Genomic DNA, 10,442 nt, shown 5'->3' with positions numbered 1-10,442 from the left:
GTCTCTGTATGGCAGCAGGAATCCGCCATGCTCTTCCGCCTGCCTAAGCCTGATTCTGCTGTCTGCCCAAGTGCAGGCGGGGAGCGCTGAGCCATCGCCACGGTCTCACAGCACTCTCCTTCCGATCCCAAGCAGGAACACAAACATCCAGTCCCATAAAAGCCACTGAAATGGGGCTGGAGAGATAGCTCAGTGGTTAAGAGCATCACCTCCTCTTCCAAAGGTCCTGAGTTCAATTCCCGGCAACCATATGGTGGCTCACAAACATCTGTAATTAGGTCTGATGCCCTCTTCTGGCCTGCAGGAATACACACAGACAGAATATTGTATACATAATAAATAAATATTTAAAAAAAGAAAAAAAAGCCACCGAAATGCTTTAAAGCCAGAGTTCACGCTGGCAGCACAGCCCCAAGAAGCTGCGCTTTAAAATGACACAGCGTTTTTTTCTGCTGTTGTTGCCGAATCAGGAAATCTCTCTACAGCATGCCACCAACAAACAGCAAAAATCTGTGTTAAACTCTGGTTTTTTTCTTGGATTAAAATTAAGCTCTCTCAGGTTTTACATGGAGTTCATTACCACACTGGGCGCCACTCACTCTGTTGAAATAGGAGCGGCGGGGCTGCATCCCCGGCACCCGGCCACCCACATGGCTAGCTTATGCCCCAAAATAATTACACGGACACTGTATTCTTTTAAACACTGCCTGGCCCATTAGTTCCAGTTTCTTATTGGCTAGCTCTTACATATCAATCTAACCCATTTCTAATAATCTGTGTAGCTCCATGAGCTGGCTTACCAGGAAAGATCTTAACCTGTGTCTGTCTGGAGTGGGAGAATCATGGCGACTCCTTGACTCAGCTTCTTTCTCCCAGCATTCTGTTCTGTTTACTCTGCCTACCTAACTTTATGTCCTATTAAAGGGCCAAGGCAGTCTCTTTATTTAACCAATGAAATTAACACAAAACAGAAGACTCGCCCCCATCACAGCTGGATATGGAAAATCTAGGTCAATGAGCAGAGACTACAGAAACAAGCATAATCAATAGAATACAAGAGACAGAAGAAAGAATCTCAGATTCTGAGGACACCATAGAGAAAATAAACGCACTGATCAAAGAAAACAGCAAAGCCAACAAAATCTCACCACAAAACATTGAGGAAATATGGGACACAATAAAAGGCCAAACCTAAGATTAATAGGGATAGAAAAAGGAGAAGAGTCACAGCTCAAAGGCCCAGAAAATATTTTTAACAAAATTATGGAAGAAAACTTTCCCAACATAAAGAAAGATATTCCTTTGAATATTCAAGAAGCATACAAAACACCAAATAGACTGGATCAAAAAAAAACATCCCCTTGCCATATAATAAAATACTCAGTGTTGCCCCAGAGAAGAGGCCAAACAGTAAAGACTTTCGGGAACATCCATGGGTCAAGAACCCTCAGGAAAACATCCCTAGTAGGCCCTACCCAGATCCTGTAATTGTACAAGAACCCGTTTTATGTATGGGTTTGGTATCAAAAAGATCACTCACCCATTATATGTGAGAAAATATAATGAGAAAACAGGAACATGGCTATTATGAGAAAGGGAACACAGGTGTTTGATTCTACCACCTCATTCAAGCCTGTAAACCCTGGGATATCACTTCCACCATCTCTGGTTTATCCTTGTGGTCATCACCTGAGAAGAGGAGCCAGTGAGCCTGCCCACCTTTGTCCTTTTCCACACCGAGTCTTCAGAAGGGGACATGCCTGATGTCCTGACAATATCAGGGCAGAGGATGACCAGAAGGGCCCCCAGGCCTCTACAGTGTCCCTGTAAGGGGAGCCACACTTCAAGCCATGCCCCACTGACTGAGGCTGCATCTGCCCCGTGTGTCTGCCGCAGCACCTTGGAAGAGGAGATGCCCCTGTCACCCACACCTGACATTGACACTGAGACAGCATCTTCTGCTAGCCTGTCAAGACTGTGCTGCTTCCCAGGGGTGCCAAATGCACAGACCCATTATGTTCAACAACAGAGTAGCACCACTGAGAGAGACAGGAGGAGGAGCCCAGTAAGGGATCCCTGAGTCCGTGAATGGGTAACTCTGGGATCCCTCCGGCTAGACCTCTTTGATCCTCTCTATACTTTGAACATCGGGGTACGTATGGGGGGGGTTATGAACTCTCCCCCCTCCCTGAGCATTCCCACACAAATGCAGAATGACCTCCTCTGACACCATACTCTGGGGTGAGATCTCCAATCAATAAGGAGCTTACTCGCCACAGTGGTTGCCCAAGAAGCCATGAGGTGAACAAGCACAAAAAACAGCCTAGGCCCCCCTCCCCCAACAATCACTGCTGCCCAGAGAGGATGGAAACTCCATCCCAGGGGGCTGCCTATTACTTTCTGAGCTTTCACACTTCTGGAAAAGAGGGCAATGAACAACAGGGTTCATGGACGTCTGTTCAAAGTATGACAACCTGCCCAGCCAATTCCATGGGGTGCCCCCCATCAGCAAGGGTGGATTTGGCACTGTTTTTATTGGTGGTGCACCGACACATTCAAAGCTCGTGGCTATAAAATGATGGAGAAGAAACATCTTCGTCTCCTCGAAGTTGAGGTCCTCAGAAAACTTTCCCACCCACATCTCATTCGTCTGAGATTTTAAATGGAAAATTTCAGTTTCTTGTACAGGAGTACGCTCAGGGAGGTACTCAAAAGAACTCATAATCACAAAAGGCAGGCTTCGTGAAGAAAAGAACGACATTTCGATAGACAGCATCAGCCTGAAATTGCTGCCATGGCGGTCACACTGTTCATCAAGACCTGATGCCCCAAGACATCCTGCTAGACTCAGAGGGCAACTTGAAGCTGGGAGACTTTGCCCTCGCTGCCAGGTGTGGAGCTGGCACTGAGATTGAAGAACAAGTATCCTGTATGTAAAAGGCTGTAGGCTGGGCTACATTTCTGTCCCAACCGACCAGGGAGCCGATTTTGGTGATCAGTGAGACTCCTTGGTAAATATCTCCATTCTAATTGTTGGTTTCAGGCTTTGGCACAACAGTTTCTGGACAGGGGGCCGGTAACAACAAGCCTCATGACCTGCTTTCCCCAGGAATAAGGACCTAGATTTAATAATTTATTAATTTAATAATGTGTTGTGTGTGCACCATCAGCCAGGATGGACTTGGCACTGTGGCACTGGCCTCCTGTCATGGCGTCTACATGCTAGCGGCAATAAGAGCAGTGGAAGGAGACAAACGGACATCGTCATCTAGTCATGACTTAAGTGGCAGCCTAAGGAATGGTTATGAAGCGACACATCATTTGCCTCTCCCAGATTTTAGATACGCAAAGTTACACTTTCAAAGGGATGGAGTATGCGACGGGAGGACATCTGAAAAGCAGATAACTGGAAGAGGCAGGCTGCCTGAGTGAGGAAAAGGCGCAGGAAGTGTTCGGACAGCTAGTGTCAGCCGTAACGGGCTGCCATGACCACGGATGGTACTGTCCATAGAGACTTGAAACCCGAGAGCATCCTGCTCGATGCAGTAGGGCAACATAAAGCTGGGAGACTCTGGCCTCGCTTCCAAGTGAGGAGCAGGCACCGTGCTGCATGTGCGCAGTGGGACTGAGATCTCCAATGCTCCAGAACTGGTTCTGAGGAAAGGGTATGATGGGAGGAAGGCATATTGTCTGGAGTCTGGGTATAGTGCTCTATTTTATCCACCACGGGCACCACCCCTTCAGAGGAAGGACCTTGGAAGAGACTTCAGAGTAATATAAAAAAAGGAAGCTATGACACCCCAGCTTACATTTCCAAACACCTTCGTGATCTTATGTTAAAATACTCAGTGTTGCCACAGAGAGGAGGCCCAACATGGAAGACACTCGAAAACATCCATGGTCAAGAACTCTCAGGAAAACATCCCTAGTAGGCCCTACCCACATCCTGTAATTGTACATGAACCTGTCTTATGTATGGGTTTGGTATCAAACAGATCACTCACTCCTTATATAAAAGAAAATATCGTGAGATTATGGAGACGTACCTACTCTTAGAGAGGGAACACAGGGGTTTGATCCTATCACTTTAGTCAAGCCTGTAAACCCTGGGATTTCACCTCCACCATCTCTGGTATATCCTTGTGGTCATCACCTGAGAAGAGAAGCCAGTGAGCCCGCTCACATTTGTCCATTTCCACACCGAGTCTTCAGAAGGGGTTATGCCTGATGTCCTGACAATATCAGGGCAGAGGATGACCAGAAGGGCCCCTATACCTCGAAGGTATCCCCGTAAGGGGAGCCGCACTTCGAGCCATGCCCCACTGACTGAGGCTGCATCTCCCCCATGTGTCTGCTGCAGCATCTTGGAAGAGGAAATGCCCCTGCCACCCATACCTGACTCTGATGCTGAGACAGCGTCTTCTGCTCTCAACACCTGGTGCTGCTGGATACTGAGAAGGGCAATAGAGGCAGGCCTGTCAAGACTGCTGCTCCCCGGGGCGCCGAATGTACAACCCTGGCGTGTGCTCAACAGCAGAGCGGCCCCACTGAGAGAGGCGGGAGGAGGGGCACAGTAAGGGATCCCTGAGCCCGTGACTGGGGATCTTTCGGATCCCTCCCGTTTGACTTCTTGTTCCTCTCTATCCTTTGAGCATCGGGGTATGTGTGGGGGGGGAGTATGGGTGGGGGGGTTATGAACTCTTCCCTCCTGAACATTCTCAGTTTTCAGAGCCGAGCCGGCAGACCCTGGCCCTGTGCCTTTACTATGTCTGGTACCTCCTTTCTACGTCAGGACCTCACTTAAAGCAGAGTCACTGAGTGACCCCACTCTGACCTTTTCCAGAACCAGCGTTCACAACAGCACATGCCTGATATGAAATCAGGGCAGATGACCACAAGTGCCTCCATGCTTCTGTTCAGGCTCCAGAAGAGCCCCACTTCTAGCTCTGCCGCCTGAGCAAGGTCAGCTCTGGAGAGTCAAGGGCAGCTGGAGCCCATGATGCCAGTTCCAGCTTTAGTTTCAGCTTAGAACAGCTCATTTCAGGAACTCCCCGAGGAGCTAGATATCGTGCCATGCTTTCCATTGCTGTGTTTCATTGGCATCCAGGATTGGTAGGTCTATTATTGCACCTCCCCTCACAAACGTCCTTCCTAAAAGCCAGAAATGACGTGAGATTCTCACTGAAAAGGCCACTGAAGCGTCATTCTTGCTTAGAGTGCCTGAGGAAATGTCACAGGGGTGGGAAGTGTCTCCTTAATTTTCATTCTCTTTTGTTGTCCAAAGAGGGAGACTCATCAGGTTGACCCCAGCTCCCCCATGATATCGGGGTGAGACTTCACCAGGACCTGTCTGCACAGGACCACATTGACCATCTAGCTTCATGGCCTGCATCGCCTGAATGAACAGCCTGAAAAATCAATTTAAAGTGCTATGCATGACTAGCCAAATTGCATTTGGCTTTTTCAGTCTGCATTATTATCATCTAAGAGACAACCCGGTGGCCAGAAAAGTTGTTGGACGCATGACTAGAAAGCAGGAAGAAGGATCTGTGCTACATCTTCATCAGAAATGCCCATTCTCCAAAGCTCACAGCATCTGAACCACGCCTGCCTTCTCCACATTATGGTGGCATTGATTTTCACTTAGTAACTGGACGTGGTAGAGAGGATCCTGATGGTTGCAGGAAGAAGAGGTGCGAACCAATCTCAACAGATCATTACAGCGATCAGATACTGCCTCACATCAAAGCTGAAACCACCCACTTGGATACAGACTACAATTTCAAGGCCACTGACATTGGTCTCAATTCTAAGGTTAGATATGGATGCTAGAACTGACCCTTCACTGCTCCCATATTCTAAGAAGAGGATGTAATAAGAATGATGGGTGGAGTTTTGAGCAATGGGTACCTCTGCTGCATAAAAGTGTCCCCTTGTTTTCATTTACTTCTATTTTCCCACGAAGGAATTCCTCCCAGTTCTCCCTTGGTAGAGCCCAGCTCCCCCATGTTCATCTGTGCCTGCCCTTTGCATGAGATGCAGCAACTCTCAGAAGCAATGCCCTTGTCACCTGAGCAGCACCTTGATTTGCAATCTGCTTCCACCTTTGAAGGCGCCCCAGAAGGAGGGCTGCAGAATGAAGGCCTGCCTTTTACAGCTCTGCTCCTGCAGCTCAAAAGAGATGTGTACTGCCATCCTCCCGAATTCAATGGCCAGGCCCTCAACCTATGTAATAGTTTCCAGATGGGCCTTCAGGAGGCAGGCAGGGACAGATTTTGCGATGAGGACAAGGTTTTTTTTTTTTTAATTTATTTATTATGTATAGTGTTCTGCCTGCATGCCAGAAGAGGGCACCAGATCTCATTACAGATGGTTGTGAGCCACCATGTGGTTGCTGGGAATTAAACTCGGGTACTCTGGAAGAGCAGCCAGTGCTCTTAACCTCTGAGCCATCTTTCCAGCCTGAGGGCAAGAATTTGAGCAGGCACTTGAGTGCAGCTAGAAAGAAGTCCCTGTTCTAGCAGGACCAAGAAACAGCCCCTGCAGAGCAGGAAGAGTCATCACCAGGAGCCCACTCTCTGTTACCTGATGCCTTCTAGCTTTGAGGCATTTTCCTCTAGTCCCTGAGCAATCACTAAGGGGCTGAAGACCAGGACACATCAAGGAAGGGAAAGTGCTTTCAAGACACTTGATAATTTTCTGCCTTTCGGGAGTCTTTCCGGATGTTTTATAGGCAGTGGATTCACCATGAGAACGGCCAAGCTAGTTTTGAAGAGTCAGACAATGTATTTTCCCCTCTGGCAGGCTTCTTCTGAGTGTGGACAGCCTTTGTGCCCATCCCACTTATCCCCCGGTTCTGACAGCATTTCAGTGCAGGGGTCCCTGTCCTCTTCAGACTGTGACCACAGCTTCCTGAAATTTCTTTCCCTTTCACTACTGGGAGTTCAGCCTGAACCCAGTCTTAGAGAATCCCCAGGAATGCATCTCACTACTATTGTGCTCATTGTTGTAATAAGATTGGTGGGCTGGGCTGCGTCCCGCCACCCAGCTAGCTTTACCCCGAAAATAATTTTGTATTCTTTTAAACACTGCCTGGCCCATTAGTTTCAGTTTCTTATTGGCTAGCTCTTACATATTGACCTAACCCATTTTTTTTGTGGGATTCTTTTTATTTTATTGTAATTTATTTATTTATTAAAGATTTCTGCCTCCTCCCCACCACCGCATCCCATTTCCCTCCCCCTCCCCCGATCAAGTCCTCCTCCCTCATCAGCCCGAAGAGCAATCAGGGTTCCCTGACCTGTGGGAAGTTCAAGGACCGCCCACCTCCATCCAGGTCTAGTAAGGTAAGCATCCCAACTTCCTAAGCCCCCACAAAGCCAGTAGTGCAGTAGGATCAAAAACTCATTGCCATTGTTCTTGAGTTCTCAGTAGTCCTCATTTGTCCACTATGTTCAGCAAGTCCGGTTTTATCCCATGCTTTTCAGACCCAGGCCAGCTGGCCTTGGTGAGTTCCCAAGATAGAACATCCCCATTGTCTCAGTGTGTGGGTGCACCCCTTGTGGTCCTGAGTTCCTTGCTCGTGCTCTCTCTCCTTCTGCTCCTGATTTGGACCTTAAGATTTCAGTCCGGTGCTCCAATGTGGGTCTCTGTCTCTGTCTCCTTTCATTGCCTGATGAAGGTTACAAAATGCCTTCTCTCCGTTTCCTGGGTCCCGTCACTGGCCAAGATCTCTTTCACCACTCAGAAGGGTCTTCAGGACCAGGACCCAGGCTCCCCGTTCGCCAGGGACCTTGCCAACAAAAGACCTACCCCTCTGCAGGCCAGCCACTAAAACAGAGGAACTCCCACTGTCCTCTGCGCCGAGCTCCCTATTCAGCGCCCAAACAGGCTAAACTGGGTGATCCCATGGCCCCGTAGAAGGGAGGGGGAGTGAAGGAGGTCCCTGGGGGCAAGCTGGGATATGCCAGGGAGAGAGAGGTCACAGCAGAGGAGGAGCAGCCCCAGCAGAGGGTACCAGCTCTTGCAGGCTAACTGGGGGACCAAGGGGGTTGGGGAATGCCCCCGCTCCTTTTCCTGTGTCCCGCCGTGGGCCAAGAACACTCTCCCCACTCAAGGTGGTCTTCAGGGACAGGACCAGGCTCCCCATTCGCCCGTGGACCTCGCCAATAAAAGGTCTACCACTCTGCAGGCCAGGCCCCCAAAAACCTACTTGATTTAGTTGTAGTGTGGCAATCTGCTCTCAGTGTGCACTTCACTGTTTCAGGCTTGGACAATCCCGCATCTGCCGCATCTCGCTGAGTCTGCATGCCGGTGTCTGCCGCGTCTGAGCGCCAGTGTCCGCCCAACCCATTTCTAATAGTCTGTGTAGCCCACGAGCTGGCTTACCAGGAATGATCTTAACCTGCGTCTGCCTGGAGTGGGAGAATTATGGCGACTCCTTGACTCAGCTTCTTTCTCCCAGCATTCTGTTCTGTTTACTCTGCCTACCTAATTTTATGTCCTATTAAAGGGCCAAGGCAGTCTCTTTATTTAACCAATGAAATTAACACAAAACAGAAGACTCTCCCCCATCAGCTCATGTCCTCAACTACAGTGGAATCCTTGACCTGGGGATCATCCCTGTGGGTGGCTATGGAGGCCCTATCAGCCTATCCATGCTGGACAGCAGGACACTTCAAGTTCCTTCTATGATGCCAGTAAAATTCCACTACCTTAACAAGATAAAAATTACAAGAAAAATGGAAAATATAAGCCAATATCCTTAAAGATATAAAACCATAGGAGCAAAAATTTTCAGCAAAATACTTGCAAACTGAAGGAAGGCATACATCAAAATGATTATCTACCACAAACATTTTGGTTTTAACCCAGGAAATGTAAGTTTACATACTTAAATTTATACATTAAAAAATTACAGAAATTAATTGAAAGGTGAATATTACACAATATTTTCTGAGAAAGGAAAGCCTTTTGACAAATCTGATGATTCATGATAAGTGACCCAAAGAGAGTAGTAATATAGGGGTCGTCATATTTTAACATAATAAAGGTTTTTAGATCCCAAACTCATAGACAATGTCATTCTAAATGGAGCAAAACTCAAAGCAATTAATTACATTAAAATCTGTAAAGAGACAGAGCTGTCCACTATTCCCATTCATTTTCAGCATATTGCTTGGAGCCTGAGAAACATCAGTCATGGAAGATAAACAAATGAAAGGGATCCAAGCAGCAAAAGAAGAATTTTGTACCATCTATATTTGTAGATGATATTATATTATTCATAAATCAAAAACTAAAACCTCTAGAAATTATTAATGCATCCAGAAGGGTATCCAGAAGATGAAATCACTAACAAACATCATTAGTACTTTTATACTTATAACAACAAGCATGCAGAGAAAGTGATCACTTCAACATCCCGTGCACAATAGCTTTAGTAAAGCTTATGATCTAGAAATATAACTAATAAGGGATCCTCTACAAAAACAACTTTTAACTCCTTTTCGTTACTGAGCTCTACATTTTTCTCTGCTCCCCTCCCTGTCTCTCCCCAAATGCAGTCAGCGTGCTACACTGGCAAATTCTTCAAGAAACCCCCAGACTAGCAAAGGAAATTATCTTCATGCTTTTGAGATGTGTGTAGAAACTAGAAATGTCATGAGGAGATAGAGCCCCCTATATGAGGACCACCTCTGCAGAAGTGGCCACATAAAGTGAGTTGAACCAACCCCAGCTTGTGGCAGTTGGGACTTGCCCATCCCCCACAGTTCTGCCCACCAACTGCCATTCCCAAATGGGGCCTGTGTCTCAGCCTCCCTTTCTCCTTCATTCTCTGCCACCAAAGTATCCCCTGCCTCTGAGCAGGACCAATGGTCAAACACATGTCTGTCCTAGGTTACTTTGCATTAATGTCACAAACATCACCAAGGAAAGTAACTTGGGGTGGAGAAGGGTTATTTGACTCACACATCCTTATCATTTACTGTAACACAAATTCTAGTTGCTCTTAATAAAAACCCAGAGTCAGATATAGGGGTTAATGCTGAGGATCAGGGAAGTAAGGGGCCAAGCCCTAGAGAGTTCTTATGCTCAGAAAGGAAGGGGGATCCTGTCCTGCATTACAGAATGCATCTGTCTCCACCAAGCCTCAGACTGCAGTGAACTCTTGTCTCCTCCCTCTACTTTCTCTCTCTGCTCAGCCACATCTGTGTAGATCTATGTAAAGGTCTGCAGCAGACTTGCCTCTGGGTCAGTACAAGGCGAGGGAGGGAAAATCGGTGAAAATGTGTGTGGTCTCAAAGGGTGAAGTTCTGTACACAGTTGGGGAGGCTTTGGTGATCCCTATGTGACTTGGAAAAGGGAAAGGAAGAAGGACGAGAGCACATCTCCAGCTTTGATGGGGACATCTGGGACTTACTTTTCTTCTTGCTATGAGA

The 10,442-nt window shown here is 47.4% G+C and overlaps 1 protein-coding gene across 4 annotated transcripts in view; it reads right to left on the bottom strand.

Moving 5' to 3' along the window:
• Nucleotides 1-10,442, bottom strand: part of LOC102002334 (laminin subunit alpha-1-like) — a 58,464-nt gene that overhangs the window by 15,192 nt on the left and 32,830 nt on the right. The window contains exon 8 of one of the 4 annotated variants that reach the window (XR_003378791.1): nt 269-298. The exons of the other annotated variants lie outside the window; for them this stretch is intronic. The gene's annotated coding sequence lies outside the window, so the exon portion shown is untranslated. Of the gene's footprint in view, nt 1-268; nt 299-10,442 lie in introns of those variants that run through there. 4 annotated transcript variants of the gene reach the window in all.

The sequence above is a fragment of the Microtus ochrogaster genome, unplaced genomic scaffold, assembly GCF_000317375.1.
Source record: "Microtus ochrogaster isolate Prairie Vole_2 unplaced genomic scaffold, MicOch1.0 UNK20, whole genome shotgun sequence".
Lineage (NCBI taxonomy): Eukaryota > Metazoa > Chordata > Mammalia > Rodentia > Cricetidae > Microtus > Microtus ochrogaster.
Note: the sequence above shows the minus strand (reverse complement) of the source record. Positions and strands in the feature narration are given on the sequence as shown.